Raw genomic sequence first — 19,769 nt, forward strand, 5'->3', positions numbered from 1 at the left:
TTTTTTTTTTTTTTTTCCCCAAGGCCTGTGAAACCCTGGGTTCTCACATTCAGGATGGCCTGAAGGAGTGGGAAAGAGTGGACATGACCCCATTCTAGCTCGGAAGGCAGAAGAACACAGTGAGACTCCTGGTTATTAATGAATGGTCATCCACAATGTGCTGGTTCAGTTCCATCTCTGTGCTACCCGAACAGTACTGGGGAGATCATTTCCTGGGCTGAGTCCTCCCACCCGAGCCAGGCGTAACATGTGCTGCTTCTCCTGACCTCACTCAGCTGTTTGTGAAGGCAACTGAGCTCCGCCAACGGCTGAGAAGGAAGGAGCTCTTCAAGGACAGGTGCAAAATAAATAGAAGCAATTAAGGTTGACCTCATGATGATGACATGCCTCAAACCAGTGTTGCAGCAACCTGCCCCTGTGCTCGTGGCCTTTTCTCTGGTTACTTTTTTGGCTGAGAGCCTGTTCTCTATCATGAAGGTGGATGGTGGAAGGTAGGATGGGGGGCAGGGACTGACAGTTAGAGGGCATCTGAGCTGCTCCAGTACTTGGCCAGGGCACTTCATCGGCACGCCCTTGCTGAATTCTCACCGCTGCTCTTGAGGTTGTACCACTTGATTTGCAGATGGAGAAAGGGGGCTCAGAGAAGTTAAGCGACACACCGAAGATCACGTGGCTGAAGCTGGTGTCCATGGAGCCTGGAGGCTGGGCTGGTGCCACTCTGCAAGACTTCCTCTTAGGTAGAAAAGTAAGGGCAAGAGCAAGTCAAAGCCAGGAAGAAAATGAAGCCAGCTTCACTTCACCATCCCTACTCTTCCCATCTATCTTTATTGTGTTTTATTTATTTATTTATTTATTTACTTATTTATTTATTTATTTATTTATTTGAGAGAGGAGGGGCAGGGGCAGAGAGAGGAAGGGAATTCCAAGCAGACTCCATGCTGAGCCTGGAGCTGGACACGGGGCTCCATCCCAGGACCCTGAGATCATGACCTGAGCTGAGACCAAAAGTTGAATGTTTAACTGACTGAGCCACTCAGGCGCCCCTCCTTCTCTCTTATTTCATTCCTCCCTTCTTCTAACTTAAACTGTGTCCATCCTGAGAGATTGGACATGGTGAAATGGCATGACTGACTATCTCCAGTCTCACCTTGCATTCTTGATGGCAACATCTCCTTCCCCTACTCCACCCATCTAGCTGCCGCTGGGAGTAATGCATGTTCCCCTCCTCCTCCAGGGCCAGAGCACCTTCCTTTCCTCTTGCTGCTGCCGCCCACCTGGAGCCTCGCCCTAGCTCCTAGACTTGCCAGGCTCCTGGTGACAGGGAAATCAGAGGAAGAACATGAGCTGCCAGGTCATGTCAGGTACCCGAGACCCATCTGGTGAACTAAATAGAGCGCCCTGCCCTTTCTATGTTTTCTGGACTGCTGAGAAGATGGAATTCCAGAGATAAAGTTCCTTCCCTCTCCTCATCATCAGCTTTCACTAATGGAGCCTGTTGATTTTGGTCTTTGGAAGGGGGTGGAGGGGGACCTTCAGGAGGGTGATGCTACAGATGCGATGCTATAGGGCAACCCAGAAGCCACGCTCTTGGTGCTCACTTCTGGAAAGCACCTGTTACTCTTTGTCTCTCCTCTTTAACTACCATGAATGGCATTTTCCCAGCTGACGTGTGGTGAGATAAACACTAGCTAAGGAGCCAATATTGAACAGAGAGAAAGTACTTTACATCTGAGAAATTGATGATCTGTATTCCAGCTTCTATGGGGTTGGAACTGAGATGAGAGATGTGGTATGTGTGCATGTAAGAGAGAGGGATGGATCACTGAAGTCAGGTATCAAGAAGAACTTCCTACTTGGGAGGGGTATGATGCTAGGGCTAAGGTGGAAGAAAAAGGGGGGACTCCTGGGGAATCTTGCTAGAATGCTGTTTCTGGTTCTCTAGGTTTAGGGTGAGGGGGCCGAGATTCTGTATTTCTAATAAGCTCCCAAGGAATGTTTCTGCTGCTGCTGCTGCTCTGGAGTGCAAAGATTCAGTGCTCTTCTTTCTGCGGTGTTAGAAGTGCCCTTTAACTGAGCCCTCTAATATGGTAGCCACTAGCTGCTGTGGGTATTGAGCACTCAAAATGTGGCTAGTGAGTCCAAGGAAGTGACTTATACATTTTCTCAATTTCAATTAATTGACTCTTATTGTGTGGCAAGTGGCTACTCCCTTGGACAGCATGAATAAATAATCCCTGAGATCTGCCACTGAGGAGCAGTGTGACTTTGAATAGGTCCATTAGTCTCTAAGCACCCAAGCTTTCCCACTAGTAAAGAAAAAATGACGGTGAGGGATAACTCTTTCTGTCAGCAGGGTCATTGGCGTAGGGGCAGTGGTAAGTTCAAGAATAATTTGTAGGTTATATAGACCTGGGTTACATAGTAATGAGGTTGTTGTTGCTGTTATTATTATAGAACAGAGTGGTGGGAAGGAAAAGGGCATTGGAATCAGACAAACCTGGGCTCAATCTCCACTTGCAGACTTTCTAGCTATATTTTGGGCCCTCTCTGAGCCTGTTTCCTCATCTCTAAATCGCAAATAGCAGTTAACTCTTTCACAAGACTATAGAGGGAACTAACTAGGTAACAGGTTAAGAAGTGACTAGGACAGTGCCTGGACACAGTAGGTGCTCAGTTCATGTTAAATGTTAAATGTTAAAATGTCACAGTGGAGGTCCGCCCTCCGATGTCAATGGACTGAGGTTCAAATGCAAGATCTAGCACTACTAGTTATGCAAACTGAAGCTACTGATTTAATCTTGCTTGGCTTCAGTTTTCCCACCTTTCAGATGAGGATCATAATACTTGTCATAAAAGGTTCAGTTGTTCATTAATTTTGCTATTCAATGAACATCAGTTGAGCTCTCTCTTTACCTATCAGATTTTGTGCTAGGTGCTTGAGGTTAATGGCAAACAAAAATGGAAACTGTCCATATGATGTGCTATGTGCTGAATCACTCATCACAAAAAAGGTTAGAGTACTATGAATCAGAGACCCCAAGGGGATGCAAATGTCTGTACGGGGGGCTTTGGGGCAGCCACCCTGGGAAAGAGACATGGCATGGGCATGACCATACATTCACCAGCTGGAGGAGGAAGACAGGAAATATTAATTCATGAGCTGTCTACTCATCGTTGCTGGAGAGCAAAGGAGATAAGATCTGTATGGGGTCAAGCATAGACTATGCCGGAGGGACTCCACATGTGAGCAGCTCATCTTGTCCCCTTCCCTCTGTGGAGATTTGGAGCAGCCCAGCCTCTGTACTGGAACTTCCTGTCATCTTTGTAGCTTAGATCTGCCTGAATCTGGAACAATTCCTCTTTCCTAGTTGAAATGATTCATTAACAAATCTAGAGGCACCAAATAAAATGCCATGAGAAATGTACCAGTTGGTGGACATTTTACTTCATTTCCAAATAAACAAAACCCTCATAAATTCAGCCTAGATGGAGAATGAGATCTGAAAGGATTTTCTCCCCAGGAGATCTGGTGGCCTGATTTTGAGTTACTGGTCTGCGTGCAGTATCTCTGAGCTTTGGCTGCACTGTAGTCTCTCTTGAGCCTTTGCCACCGTGGAAAAAAAGGATCACTTATATCAGTGAAGCTTAGTAGTTTTGAATAATTAAAACATTAGGTTTATTTCACAAGGGAAAGGTTTGTTTTGAGAGAGGAGAACATGCCTTAAGCCTCTGGATCTTTGCATAGTCACTAGCACTGCGGTCCACTCAGGGTGCTAGTTATTGGGGTGACTCAGCTCCCTGGCCCCTGCCCCCAAGGCAGATTGCAGCCTCAAAGGGGATGAGAAAAGCCACAGCCTGCTCCACTATCCTGAAACCCTCGCTTTGAAACTTACTCCTTTTTCCCACTTTTATATATTTTTGAGTCTGAGTCAAATTCCCTGAAAAGCAATTATTAGAAGGCCAATTTGCCAAATCATCAGTTTCACCTATTGACTAATGTGCCAAATATACCAAATTGGATAATTTGTAATATTTGACTAGAATGATTAGCCACTTTAATTGGGATGTCTTAAAATTAATATAAATATCTCAGTTTTGTTATGAATGATGCTGCATAAAGAAACATATTTTATCATTAGTCATGCTATTTCAGTATTTCACATGGGAAATTTCCAGTTTATGCTACTGTTTATGTTAACTGTTTTAACTGATGGCTACCTTTGAATTTCTGTGTATGTTTTGGAATATAAACTTTAGTCTAGTTTAAAACTGATTCACCTTGCAAGTTTTCTAATTTTAAATTAAATTTAGGATCTTCTTTATATTGAAGATTTACTTTAAATTTAAATTTAATGGAAAATACTGGTGTATTTTCCAGTGCTTTTGAATATAAATAGAACAATAAATTTAAGTGTCAAATTGCCTGGAGTACAAAAATTAAGGGATATATGAACACCTCTCCAAAGGTTGCTTGATGTTTAGAGAAATGGAAAATAATATTGTGGCACAGTATATATTAGAAGTGGTTAAGAAAACCTCATTCCCCACATAGTGTTGCTGTGTAGCACCCAATAAGGAGAAATTGAGGTTTCTTGATTTTGTAGATATTTTCAGAAATAAACCATCTCTCATCATAAGTAACATTGTCCCTTTTTGGCAAATCAGCTAAGTAACTGGTAGATATTTTTAAATGTCAATTTTGGTTTTTGCCGATCTTCTTGTGTTTTTACTATTTTGCAATGGGTCAATCAAGGTAGATTGCAATCAATGTACTTTGGTTTATTATTTTCAGTCATTAGTGGCCACATTTAAAATGCAAAACGATTGCTCTTGCTGCTTCTGTATCGATTCTTACTTGACTATACGCCTGGTTCTTGACACATGACTAGTGTAGCAAATCTCTTCTGGTCATCCCAAAAGCCCTTCCGCTGTTTTGGTGTGCCCCTTCCTCTTGAACCTTCCTGCAAACTGCTGGCAAGTCAATGTAAAAATCTTAATTAAATTTAAAGGAAAATAAGTTAACTTTAAACAGCAAGGAAAGTGAAGCAGAATTTCAGATGTCATTAATGTATGATTTGCAATTTAATTCCACAGCAAAACCATTCAAAATAAATCAGGATTAGCTGGAAGGAAATTTCCAGTTAAAAATTATAATATGCCCAAGAGATTTCCTGATTCCATGCTGAAATTTCAGTGGATAAATATTTCCATTAAACATCACAATTTGGAAAATTTAGTGAATTTGGAAAATTCAGTGAATTGGTAATTTGGCAAATTTATCTTTCTAAGAACTGGCTTCCTGGAATTTGCTTTCAGCAAGTTGGCCTTTCAGAGTATTAATTGTTACTAATTGGATAGTCACTGAATGATGGATTGAACTGAACTAATGGATGTCTACCCCTTTTCACACTCACCTCTGGATTTTTCTAGAATCCTCAATTCCTCCCACAAAGTGCCCCTGTGAATCTCTAACTAGCTGGATTTCTCAGGGGTGCAGATTCATTGAGAACACTTGATGGCCAAGTCTTTAGGAGGTGGAGGGAATATTATATGATTTTTGGGGGCCTTTGGCATACCAGAAACTTATGGTTTCAATGGGTCTAGATATATGAATATGGTGTCCTTGTCCTTTCCCCGGCTTTGCCTTTAAAAAATGCAAAACTACATGAATTCCATAAATGAGTTCCATTTATGCAGCTAGAGGGAAAAATTAAGGCCTTTCATTTAGTTCTGGAGTTGGAAGAGACCTACCACCACCCAATCTAGGCCTTCTTAGCCTCTACACTGCTGATGTTTTGGATCAGATAATTCTGTATTGTGGGGAGACTTTCCTGGGCACAAGATGTTTAGCAGAATCTCTGGGCTCTCTATACTAGCTGCCAAGTTGTGATGATTGAAAATGCCCCTAGATGTTGCTAAATATCTCCTGGGGAGGAGGGGAATAAAATCATCCCTGGGTAAGAACCTCTGATCCTACTCTCCCATCCAATCTAGAACTTTCCTTTACATTTTACAGCATACACCCTCTGAATGCTGCAGGACCCTGCGAACTCACCTTCTCACTTTGGTGTTCCTGGAAGTCAGCTTCACAGATATCAGGAGAAGAGCATGGGCTTGGGGACCCACCCTTGGGTCAGATAGAGTCTCTGACACTCAATAGGAGTGACCTTGGGCAAACTTCTTAACTCATTTCAGCTTGTTTCCTGACATGTCTTAATTCCTGCTCCATAAATTTATTGCAAGGACTAAATAACTATGTATATAAAATGTTTCACCCTTTGGTGTGCTTGGTAACTGTATTCCCTATATTGGGCCCCAATCCCCCCGTCTTTAATTTTTCACCTGCCAAGGTGAGTGTTTGTATCTCTCAAAATTCATATTCTGAAATCCTGATGCCCAATGTGATGGTATTACGAGGTCGGGCCTTTGGGAGATGATTAGGTCATAGGGTGGAGCCCTCATGAATGGGATTAGTGCTCTTATCAATAGGTCCCAGAGAGCTCCCTTTGCTGCTTCTACCTTGTGAGGCCACCAGAAGAAGTCAGCAGTGTGCAACCTGGGAAAGGATCTTTAGCAGAAGATCCTGACCTTGTCAGTGCCCTAATCTTGGCCTTTCAGCCTCAAGAACTGTGTGAGAAATAAGTGTCTGTTGTTTGGCGCCATCCAGTCTGTGGTGGTTTCTTCCAGCAGCCTGAAAGGACTAAGACAAGTCTCCCTGGCCAAGGCCCTGTACCTCAGTGCCACGAAGACTACCAAATTTTTGGACCGTGTGACCGCTCTGAATTCAGCTGTAGCAGGTGTCATCCTATACTTGTTCCTTCTTAGCTGACCAGGCTCTATAAACCCTGGCTCCTTCTCAGACAGCCCAGAGACAGCAGCACATTGCATTTTAAGGAGAAGTTCATCATTAGGTCTGCCTGAAGCTGGGCAGAAAGGAAGCTTGCAGCAGGCACCACGATGGAGCCAGGGGACTCTTGAAGGCCTTGCCTGGAAGATGTGCTCCTCCAGATGCTGCAACAGTTACCATAGAGGAAAGGGCTGGGTGCTCCCTCAGCCTGTGTCCAGAGAATGTGGCAGATGAGCTGCCTAAATAGAAGCCAAACACTGTGAGCATTCCTGTCATCAGTCACATCTTTTTTTAAAAATTTTTATTTATTTATTTATTTGAGAGAGAAGGAGAGAGAGAGAGAGAGAGAGAGAGAGAGAGAGAATGAGAATGAGCTGGGGGAGGAGCAAAGGGAGAGAGAAGCAGACTCCCCACTTAGCACAGAATCTATCTAACACAGAGCTCGATTCCAGGATCTTTAGACCATGACTTGAGCCAAAGTCAGACGCTCAACCAACTCAGCCACCCAGGTTACCCCCCCGCCCCCCCATCATCAGTGACATCTTAGTGCTGCATACCCCACGAGGTCTCAGACTAGGAGACTGTGGTCATGCTGCCTTTGGCATCTCTCTTTCCCTACCAGTTGCCTATTTGGAAATAGCTCCTGACACTTTCCAGGAAGTATAAATGAGACATGAACCCTCGAGCCTAATGATCTGAGAAGCCACATGACTCCTCCAAACCGCCAGCATTTGCTGAGCAGTTTTAAAAAGAACATTGGCGTCAGGGAGCCACCAGATAGTTCTCCTAGGGGACTTCTAAACTCTTCCTCCTTGGGGAGGCCATTGGCTGGGCTCACCTCGTATGCCCCCATGTGTAACCTGGACTTAATATAGCTCAATTGCTCCTGTTAATTTCATGTCTGGAAAATATAGGCCCTAAGTTGCTGCCTTGGGACACAGGAAGGATTCTGAGTCAAAGTCCTGGGGATCCAGCTAGCTGGTGCCAGAAAGAACCCCCAGTCAGAGATGGTAGGCCCCGGATGGAGCAGTGGATAGAGGGGATTTACTTCAGTTGATTTTGATAGATTTGAGAATATTTTCTTAAATGCCAGAGCTGACTTTTGTTTCTCTGGATGAGGGAAGAGAAATTGACTCTAAATGTCTATAGTTTGAGAGGATGGTTTCCCAAAGCCCAACTAGAACCAGATTGAAATCATGGATAATGTTGGGACTTGCATAGGAGGGAGTCCTGTCTGTGTTCCCTGGAGCAGAAGAGCCTGTTGGCCAAGGGAATTAGACCAGATGGCTTAAATATGGAGCCACTGCATCTGGCCTAAGGCTCTGTGCAATTTACTCGCAGACAATCTCTCAATTTATGAGTCTAAATCACATTGAGCGCAATCATGAATCACCAGTATGGATCCCTTGCAAGGTTTTGAAGATAAGAGCTCCAAACAGATTTCCCTGCACCCAGGGAAGAAGACCAGACCTGTCATCTGTAGGTCCATGAAAGAACATTAAGCTGCTTTCTGAGCATCTCTGAGAAACTTTGGAAATGTGAAGAGGAGGAGAGAGGCATTTTTAAAGTCTTTTCTTCTCTGTGATCTGACTTGGCAGATGAAAAGAAGGGAAGAGTGAGAAGTGGCCACTCCCATTGGAGATACCCCACTAGGGGAGTCTCTACTCTTTATGGAAGGTCTGTGCTGTGCTGGACCTTCTTGAGACCAACATGGCCTCAATCCCTCCAGAAGCACTGAGTCTTGGGGTGGAAAGGATGTCTCTCTGGATCTAGTTCAGACTCTGATTCAGTTTCCTGCCTCAATTGTAAGGCTATACTCAAACTTTTCCTTAAGAACCATTTAGGTTGGGTTACAAGGGTCTTTTGAGATGGTCAACCCCCATGTCATGACCTCAGAGGAAGTCAGAGAGCTGAAGGATCTCCGAGGCCAGCCAGTTCAATGTGACAGCTCTGACGTTAAAAAAATCTGAAGATTGGAGAAATGTTATGACTTACCTAAAACCACACCTTGATTCAAATCAGAGTCTGGACCATGATACACAAGTCTTTCCTCCCAGTCCTCACTACTTCAGTGGAATTTTTTCCTGCCATGCTGTCCAGTTCCACCAACTTAAGGGTATTTCATTGCTTTTGTGGCGTTCACTTTTTTCTTTCCTTCATTCTTTTTTAAAGGTTTTATTTATTTATTTGAGAGAGAGAAGGAGCATGCATGAACAGGGGGAGGGGCAGAGCGAGAGGGAGACGCAGACTCTCTGCTGAGCAGGGAGCCCGATGTGTGCTCGATTCCAGGGGATCATGACCTGAGCCAAAGGCAGACGCTTAACCTACTCAGCCCCCCAGAAGCCCCCCACCCTTTTTCTTTTCTAAACTGCTATCCTTACCCTGGATCAGAATAATGAGCCATGCAAAATAGTACCATTCTTTAGATTCTCTTTTTTCTTTTTCCTCTTTATTTTTTCAGCATGTTATTTTTAACTTTAAAAAAATTGAGACTATTGACATATAGCTGACATATAGTGTTATGTTAGTTCCAGGTGTACATGATGGTTTGACAATGCTGTACATCACTCAGTGCTCACCATAAATGTAGTCACCATCTGTCACCGCACAACATTCTTACAATATTATTGACTGTGCTGTACTTTTCATCCTCACAACTAATCTCATAACTGGAAATTTGTACCTCTTAATCCTCTTCACTTCTTTTGCCTACCCCTCTACCCACCTCCCCTCTGGCAACCGGTTTGTTCTCTGTATTTATGATTCTGTTTCTGTGTTTGTTGGTTCATTTGCTTTGTTTTTTTAGATTCCAAATGTAAGCGAAATCATGTGGCATTTGTCTTCCTCTGACTTGTTTCACTTAGCATAATACCCTCTAGGTCTATCCATGTTGTCACAGATGGTAAGATGAAAAGAAGGGAAGACATTCATTCATTCACTCAGACATTCATTCATTCTTTTTGTAGCTGAGTAATATTCCATTATCTATCATCTCTCTCTCTCTATCTCACATTTTCATTATCGTCTATTGATGGGCACTTATTTTTTTAGAGTTGTTTTATAGGCTTATAGCAAAATTAAGAGGTAGGTATAGCGATTCCCCACACATGCAGAGCTCCCTCTTGTCAACATCACTCACCATAATGGTACATTTCTTTACTGTGGATGAACCTACATTTACACATCAAATTGTTCAAAGTTTATCTTTGGTATCTTTGGTATCTTTAGTTTATCTTTGGGTTAACTCTGGATATTGTGCATTCTCTGGATTTGGACAAAAGTGTAATGACATGTGTCCACCGTAACAGTATCCTGCAGAGTGTTTTCCCTGTCCTAAAAATCCTCCCTGCTCTGCTTATTCGTATCTTCTTCCCTTCCCCTAGCAACCACAGATATTTTATTGTTTCTATAGTTTTGCCTTTTCTAGAATGTCATATATGTTGGATAAACATACATACATATATACATACTGTATGGAGCTTTTCAAATTGGCTTCTTTCACATAGGAATATGCATTTAAATTCCCTCTATGTCTTCTCATGGCCATGTGGCTCCTTTCTTTTCAGTACAGAATAGTAATATTCCATGGTCTGGTTGGACCACAGTTCATTTTTCCATTTATCCACTGAAGGACATCTTGGTTTCTTTTAAGTTTCAGCAATTATGAATAAAGCTGCTATAAATATCTGTGTGTAGGCTTTTGTGTGGACATAAGTTTTCACCTCCTTGGGTGAATATCAAAGAGTGTGACTGCTGGAATGTATGATAAAAATATGTTTAGACAGCCACACTGTCTTCCAAAGTGGCTGTACCATTTTGCACTCCCATCAGTAATGATGAGGGTTCCTGTCACCCCACATCCTCGTCAGCATTTGGTGTTGTCAGTGGTCTGGATTTTGGCCATTCTAATTAGGTGTGTAATAGTTTCTCATTGTAGTTTTAATTTGCATTTCCCAGATGACATATGATATGGAATATCTTTTCATATGCTTATTTACCATCTGTATATCTTTGACGAGGTGTCTGTTAAAGCCTTTGGCTCATTTTAAAAACCAGGTTGCTTGTTTCCTTACTGTTGAGTTTTAAAAGTTCTTTTAATATTTTGGAGAACAATCCTTTATCAGGTATGTCTTTTGCAAACATGTTTTCAAGTGTGTGGTTTGTCCTCTAATTCTCTTGACACTGTGTTTTGCAGAGCAGACATCTTTAATTCTAGCGAAGTGAAGTTTATCAATTATTTCTTTCATGGATTGTGCCTTTGCTTTTGTTTCTATAAAGGCACCGCCATCCCAAGGTTATTAGGCTTCTTTCCTATGGTACCTTCTAGGAGTTTTATGGTTTTTAATTTTACATTTAGTTCAGGATTAATTTTGAGTTATTTTTTTGTGAAGACTGTAAAATCTGTATCTAAATTTATTTTCCAGTTGTTCAAACACCATTTGTTGAAGAAACTAACTTTGTTACATTGTATTATTTTTGCTCCTGGATCAAATATCAGTTGACTGTATCTGTGGGTTTTTTTTCCTAATATTTTTTGAATATTAACTTGCTCAACAACGATCATTGAATACTGATTGAGCCCTATCTACGTGCCACGGATGATGTTAAGAGCCCTGTGTATATTACTGCATTTAATCCTCAAAGTAACTCTAAAGTATCTACTCTTGGCATCTCCATTTCGCAGACAAGGACACAGAGCCTTGGAGAAATAACCTCACTGCCCAGTTTGCACAGTTAGACATGGATTTGAGTCCTAATTCTGCCATTTTTCTCCCTGGTACTTGAGTTGATGATATTGAGTATTATGCTAGATCTCCTATTCATTATTAGTTAATTCCAGTTTTAATTCAAATTAGCTCTGAGGTCATAAATGGCCGTAAGTGTTTCTACAAAGTTGGCCATTTACACACTAGCTTGCAATGTTTTACCTTGCCAATATTGTTTCTCTTTTCATAGGGACCTTTCTGCTTTTCCAGCCCCAGGTGGAAATGAGCATGTCCATCTTCAACTGGGCTAGCTCTATTTCTTCAGAGCTGGAAAACACTTTGGGCAATGTGAAGCTTATGGAAGGTTAGATAAGATGCATCAGCCATACTGCTGCCAAAGGTAAAACATTTTTTTGGTATTTTTGTCTTCTAATTCAAAAGTGTGTTCTGAAAGCTACAAATCTTGATGCATCAAGTATTATGAGGCGTGTAACTTATGGTGAATATCAAAGTTGGAGACATCAGGGAAGAACTGAGGCCAAATAGGTCTGAAGTCTGACGTTCCAGATGCTCCCTGCGATGGCCCCAGCCCACCTCTCTGACAGTGAATATCTCCTGCTCCCTCCCTAAATGCATACTTCTTTGTAGCCCAATTTAATCACTCACTGTTTTCCAGATATGGTCCCCGGAAATTGGTCCCAAGGGTTTTTATGTCTCTATGTCAGTGCTTGGTAAAACATTACCTTCTCAGGGCACCTGGATGGTTCAGTTGGTTAAGTGTCTTGCCTTTGGCTCTGGTCATGATCCTGGGGTCCTGGGATCAAGCTCCACATCAAGTTCCCTTCTCAATGGGGAGCCTGCTTCTCCTTTTCACTCTTCGTCTGCCACTCCCCTGGCTTGTGCTCTCTCACTCTTTCTCACAAATAAATAAACAAAATCTTTAAAAACAAAAAACCCCCATCACTGTCTCAGTAGAGCTTCTGCTAGGTTTCTAGCTGGAAGGAAATTTCCCCGTCCAGAGTTCCTCCTCTAACTTCTCATCACACTTGGCACAGTCCACTTGGTAATGTAGCTGGATGCTGATGAATCTTAGCTTAGCTGACCTTAGAAATGAGAAGCCAGTGAAGGATTCTAAGCAGCAGAATGAGGGTCAGATTCCTGTTTGGATGCTGTTCTGTTTTCTTATGCAAAGAACTTGGCCAGAGAGAGTAGGATAGAGGGTGAGATTGAAAAGAAACTTCCTGACCTCTGGAATGACTTGGTAGAGACAGTTGGAGTGATTGAAGCTCTGCAATCTTTTGGGGGGCATTCAGGGAGCTAAGAGTCTATTTTTTCTGGCCTCTCTTCCCCATCCTTTGCCCAAAGATATGTTGCAGTTCAACATATCTTCCCCTTTTTTTTTCTGACATATCTAACTACACAGGTGCACATGTGTGTGTGCATGTGTGTACCCATGTGTGCTTGTGTGTGCGTGCATATGCATGTGTTTGTGCTGACCTGCTATTGTTGTCACCACTGGGGCTGGTATCCCGGACACAGATGCAGAGAGATAGAAAGCCTATAAATGACAGTGGGTCTAGTTTTGGAATGAATAGGGCTGGAGATTAGATGTTGATAAAGGAAGTCTATTTCTGCTTGGCTTCCTGAGTGTCAAAGTGTTGGGAACCCATGAGCAGGTGACTGAGGGGGCAGACTCACCCTTTGACCTTGACAGCTTAAAAATAGGAGGACCTCTCTGCCCATTCTATAGTTGCATCTGTTCATAATGGGGGAAGGCCATTGGATGGGAGGCAAGGGCATTGCCAGAATGACCTGGAGGGCCCTTCTGGGATGAATCGCCTGTGATGTTGTCTCTTTGGCTTCCAGGAGTGGGGGGTATGTGTTATTATTGTAGCCATATGAACACTGAGAACACTACATAAATTTGTGTTATTAAGCAAGAGCGGTTATGGCGACTTGATATGTTTTCACATTTACCCTTGCAATTTCTCTGCGCTTTCCCTACTTTGGTTTATTTAAAATTATGGTCTCCTCCAGAAGTGGGGATAGAGGCTGGCTTAAAGGCAGGACCCTAAGCCCAGAGGAGCGTGGAGGAGAGGGAAGGAGGTTGTGGCAGTGGCTTCTCCCTGGACTTGGTAAGGACTGTGTGTGCTTGAGAGGGAACATCGTGACCTTGTAAAAGAAACCCAGAGCAGACACGTGGCAGCTCCCAACTGAGCCCTCGCCCTGGAGAGGGCTGCAAATTGAATTAACAGAGATCTCAGTTCTCTTTAAACCAGCCAGGGTAGCAAATTTATATTTACATTTTGTCAAGACTCAGTTTATACCGTACTAGTTTTCTTTGTGATGCTAAGTCCTGAGTTGTATGATGCAAGTTAATTTCGTTTGCATGCATAATATGGGCGGGGAGCCAAGGATGGTAAGAGGAATGGAGGAGTCTAAAGCTTATTGAATATCAATGGAAAGACACTTGCAGATAGTCTTTCACTAAAAGAAAATTGGCATCCAGATTTAAGTGATTTGTTCAAGGCCACATAGAACATTAGTGGTAAAACTGGCCCGGAAGCCAAGGGACCTGACTTTAATAAGGCTTTATTAGTAATCCTAAAAAATTAGCTTTCTTATGGTCAAAACAGTCTTAAGAATTCCCTGAGTCAATAAAGACTTCCAGATTCTTTCTCTCTTTGTCTGTCTGTCCCTGTCTAACACACACACACACACACACACACACACACACACACACCATCAGTACGAGAGAGAATAGCCATCTTCAAAGTACATTGAAATTGGAGAGTAAGCTCCCAGGTCCAACATGGTCAACTGCAGACCACATCATCTGGAACAAAGAGCCAGATAGAATATGGTAACGAAGAGGGAGGTCTGGGGGTTTTGGTCTAGCAGAACCGCAGATAACATAACGCCCAGAAAGGGAAGTTTGCACTTGAGTGAAAATGAATGAGAAGAACTCTGAGACCAGGTGGCTGGGGAATTGAATGGAAGGGCTTAACATTTCATGGGACAGGGGTTGGCAGTGTGGGAAAGGAATCGCTTTTGGAGGAGAGGAGGTCACTGGGCAGGGGTGCTTTTGGAAGCCTGTTAGTGTAGGGAAATAAGGAAGTGAGAGTATTCTACCAAAAAAAAAAAAAAAAGAAAGGGAATTTCAAAAATCAGGAATATGATATACCCATCCCTCCCCCCAGAAAGTGCCATCAATGAAAGAAACTACACTTTCCAGTACCAACAGAAGAGGGTGCTCTTGAACTAAGAAACATTGTTGGTCACCCAGACACCCATAATTGTGCCTACGTACAACCACGTATTAACTCTTACGAAAGAACAGAAAATTTCAAACAACACCAATACCAGGCTAATAAGGAAACAAAATAGGAGAATCCAAACATTTCAGCAGGTGCAACTGTTCCTATCAAAATCAAACATGAAGCAGAAAAGAACTTCGACACAACACCGAAACTCCACTTAAATATCCTAAAACAAGCATTTGGAAATGTAAAAGCGACATCCTAAATCAGAAATTTCGAGGTTGAGAACAGAAACAGACAAAAACCAGGGAACATATGAGGTAAGAGCTGAATGAACTCAGGAAAGAAATGAAAGAAAAAGACAAAATCATCTTAAAAAGAAAGGTTAAAATACACGGTCCTCATGGGACAACAAAGCTCCCTGAAAATCTAAGAGACACTGAGGAGAGTCTGAAAGCGGATGAGAAACAAGGAAGGAGGCAAAAATGAACACAGAGAATATCGTTGATAGAAGATAGGCCCAGATGAGTCTGCACAGGAAAAATAGTCCAATGGAAAGCAACTACAATTTCACACTGTGAACTAAGACAAATTTCCAAAGTTAAAGGAAAACTTGAATCGGCATGTTTAATTGCCCCACTGTGTTCCTAGGAAAATTAACGTGGTATGGGGATGTCCAGGAAATATACCAGGAAAATATCAGACTTAGTTAAAGACAAAGAAAAAAAATCTGGGTCTCCAGGCGAAAAGACCAAATCACTTACTTAAGAAAGAAAATTAAGTAAGCATCAGACTTTTCATATAAAATGAGAGAACAATGGGGTTGCATTTTCAAGAAACAAAAGGAAATGCAATAGAAATATTTTTCTCTAGATAACCTCATCTCCAGGGATGAAGACTGTGACAAGTGGTTTTCTATGTGCAAAAACTCAGAGGTCACTTGATAATTGTTCTGAACATTATTCAATCAAAACAGGAGCAAGGGGCACTTGGGTGGCTCAGTGGTTGAGCATCTGCCTTTGGCTCAGGTCATGATCCCCAGGTCTTGGGATTGAGTCCCACATCAGGCTCCCTGCAGGGAGCCTGCTTCTCCCTCTGCCTGTGTCTCTGCCTCTCTCTCCCTGTATCCTATGAATATATGAATGAAATCTTAAAAAAAAAAACCAAACAATAACAACAACAAAAAAACAGAAGCAGGACCAGGAAACTTTGGCAAGGAGACTGAGATTGAGCATCAAGTATATTTTGGTGTAAATCTGTAGCTAAATAAGGATGGGGCAGGAGTGGAAGGACAGTGCAGCTGTTTCATATTCTGAATGGAAACAATACACTGTTGTATAGATAAGGGGTGGGAATGAAGGATATTACTTAGCTGACAGACCAATAAGTGAAGGCTGATAAGAACAAATGGACTAAGGACATTATGATAGGTATTGATGAAAAGCTAATCACCACAGCAAAAAATACTAACCTTCCTTCCTAAAGACCAGAAGAAATATAAAATGGGCACAGAAAACAAGCTACATAGAGGAAAAAAGCATATGTACAGACGATTTTATACAAAATATGAGTTGAGACCATCAGTCATATTAATGAATATCTGTTATATCATTATAATTTGTTAATAATCTTATTAATAAATTGCAAAATACCCTCATTCAATATGATATAATTGACTCACAGCAAAACTTAATCCCATGAGATACATAAGGCACACCTGTACGTGGTTCAGAAAGGCTAAGAATCAAGGGATTAACAAAGATATTCCAGAAAAATGGGAATAGTAAAATAAGTAGGGTATAAAGAGCTAATCATCATAACTACTAAGGTGAGCATATGGATATGTAGCAAATCTCAAGCCTTGGTAATATAGAGAATATACTCTCTTCTCAAAGCACAAGCATGATGTTCACAAAAATGATCCTCATGTTGGGTCACAAAGAAAGTCCCAGTAAGTGCCAGAAAATAGAAATTAATAATTAAATTTAAAAAGGTTCTTCTACCTGGAATTTGAACAATGAAATAAATATTAAACTATTACTGGGTGAGGGGATAAATGAACCAAAATTTCAGAATTAAAAAAAACAATAATTAGAATGAAAAATATGCACATTCAGAATTTGTGAGACACAATTAAAGCAGTGATCCAAAGAAAACCCATGGTCTTAGATACTTTAATTGATTACAAAAATGAAATTTAATTCCCAAGGTAAAAATATGGAAAAATGAAAAAGATCCATCAAAAGAAAGCACAAGGAAAGGAGTAATAAAGATAAAAGAAGAAAGTAATGTGGGAGAAAACAGTAAAAAGAGTAGAATCAAGTGAATCAAAACTGTGATTGTTTGTGGGGAAAAAAAGTAAAATAGACACACCAATAGCCTACCCAATCAAGAAAAGAAGGAAAGCAGAAACATACAAACTAAGGTAAGACTAGAAGGGAATAAATATAGTAATAATGAAAATAAATCATAAATAGACTACTTTATAAAACTACAAAGTCATTAAAAATGTGAAATTGATTATTTTCTATAAAAATGTAATTTACTAAAACAGACCCCATGTGATATAGAAAGCTCAGACAGACCACTTTCTGGAGTGGAAAAAAGATGGAAAAACTTATCAACAAGTGATAATATAGAAACACCAGAGCCAGATGTTTGCACAGGAGAATTCTACAAACCTTCAAAGATCAGATAATCTTAATGCTTTGTAAATTGTTCCATAAATTGTTCCAGAGTGTGCAAAATGAAGAAGAACTTCCAAATTCTTTTTAAGAAATAAGTATAATGTTGATATGTAAACCTAATAAAGATTAAAAATAGCAGTAATGATGATAATAATAATGTAGCCTAGCAGAAATTACAGACTAGTTTCCTTTGTAAATATAGATATAAAAATTAAGTAAAATTTTAGCAAAAAGAATTTTAAACCACAATGACAAAATAAAACACCAATACTAAATTTTAGGAGTGTAAGGAATTTCAATATGAAGAAATCCATTAATATAATTTACCATATTAGTAGATTTAAGGAGAAAAATCATTATCTCCATGAGTGCTGAAAGACTTTCAACAATGTTTCACATCTATTCCTGAGAAATGCACTCGTTAAATAGGAATTAATAAATACTCTTTAGACAATTTCATATATGTACACACACACATATATATGATTTGTGTATATATGTGTGTATGTGTATATATCTATCTATTCTATCTATCTATCTATCTATCTATCTATCTATCTATCTATCTATCATCTATCTATCTATCTAATCTCCTAAACTTAGCATCTTATTTAATTGCAAAGTATGAGAAGCATTCCGGCCAAGACTACAAATAAGGTAAATATGCCCTCTTTCTCTATTACTATTTAACAGTGTATTGGAGTTGTTGTTCAATACCATTATATAAAAGTATAAAAATTTGAGAAGACTATCTCTATATACAAGTGAAATGATACTGAACCTTGAAAACCCAAAATTCATGATTAAACAAATGGAAATTAGATAAGGAATTTAGTAAGATAGTAAAATATAAAATTGATGCATAAAATTCAATGGAATTCATGTATATAAAAATAACTAATTACTGAATACAGTGTAAGAGGAAAAGCTTATTTTCAGTTGCAATAAAAAGGTGAAACTTAGGAAATATGTATTTTAGATCTCACATATAAGTAAAATCATATGGTATTTGCCTCTCTCAGCCTGAGTTATTTCACTTAGATCCCTCAAGATCCATCTATGTTATTGCAAATGGCAAGGCCTCATCCTTTTAATGGCTAATATTCCTGTGTGTGTATGTGTGTGTGTGTGTGTGTACACACACATATACACCTGTATACATATATCTTCTTGGTGGTGAGGAGATGGGAAAAATGGGTGAAGGGGAGTGGGAGATTTTGGGCTTCCAGTCATGTAATGGATAGGTCATAGGGGTGAAAGGTACAGCATAGGGCATATAGTCAATGGTAGTGTAATAATGTTCAGATGGCAGCTACTCTTGGGGTGAGCATAGCACAGTGTATAGAGATGCTGAATCACTATGTTGTGCACCTGAATTTAATGTAGCATCATGTATCAACTATACTCAAGTGGAAAAAAAAAGTAAAATCTAAATGAGGAAATTTTAAGATGCTCCCAAAAGACATGAAAGTAGACTTGAGCAAATAAAAAAACATCCATTGTTCTTAGAGACAACTACTCGACATCATTCAGATGTCAGTTTTTTTTTCAAGTTAATGTATAAATTTAACCCAATTGTAAGAAAAATGCCAAGAAGCTTTTTTAAAAAATAATAAAGTTGATTCTAAAGTCATGTTGAAAAATTAACACACAGGTGGAGCTAGGAAACTTTGGCAGGGAGGAGGAGGAAGCAAGAAGGGAGAATGATCTTATCTGACAGTAAAACAGATTATAACTGGTTGATGGTGAATACAGTGAGGTACTGACATACAAACAAGGAGACCAAAGAAATTGAAAAGGAAGTTCAGAAATGGATTCAAGTATGCACAAAAATGTATTATTTGGTAAAGGTGGCATTTCAACTGGAGAAAAGGTGTACTTTTTAATAAATGGTGTTGACACAGCTGGGTAGCCATTGGAAAAAAGATGAAACTGGATTCACACCTTATGCCATGTGTCATAAACTAAAAGGATGAGAAATATAAACGTAAAAAATACAAAATAAACAATCACACAAGTACCAGAAGAAAACATGGATGAAAGGTTTAGTAACTTGAGTGTGGGAGAAAAGTTTCCAAATGCAACTCAAAATCCATATGCAAAAAAAAGAGACTGATAATTTCTACTATGTAAAATTGAGAAAAAAATTGCGTGGCAAAAAGTAAGCAAAATCAAAAGAAAAGTCAATCACTGGAAAAAAAATGTTTGCAACGTGCTGTATCAGAACTAAATGACTATCTCCCTCACGTCTAAAGTATTTTTAAAAATT

At 40.3% G+C, this 19,769-nt stretch overlaps 1 long non-coding RNA gene across 1 annotated transcript in view; it reads left to right on the forward strand.

Moving 5' to 3' along the window:
* The window catches only part of LOC140625405 (uncharacterized), a 173,586-nt gene that overhangs the window by 67,909 nt on the left and 85,908 nt on the right, over positions 1 to 19,769 (forward strand). The window contains exon 3 of the long non-coding RNA XR_012024742.1: positions 11,804 to 11,953. This is a non-coding gene — a long non-coding RNA (uncharacterized lncRNA). The remainder of the gene's footprint in view (positions 1 to 11,803; positions 11,954 to 19,769) is intronic.

This window comes from Canis lupus, chromosome 36 (assembly GCF_048164855.1).
Source record: "Canis lupus baileyi chromosome 36, mCanLup2.hap1, whole genome shotgun sequence".
Taxonomy (NCBI): domain Eukaryota; kingdom Metazoa; phylum Chordata; class Mammalia; order Carnivora; family Canidae; genus Canis; species Canis lupus.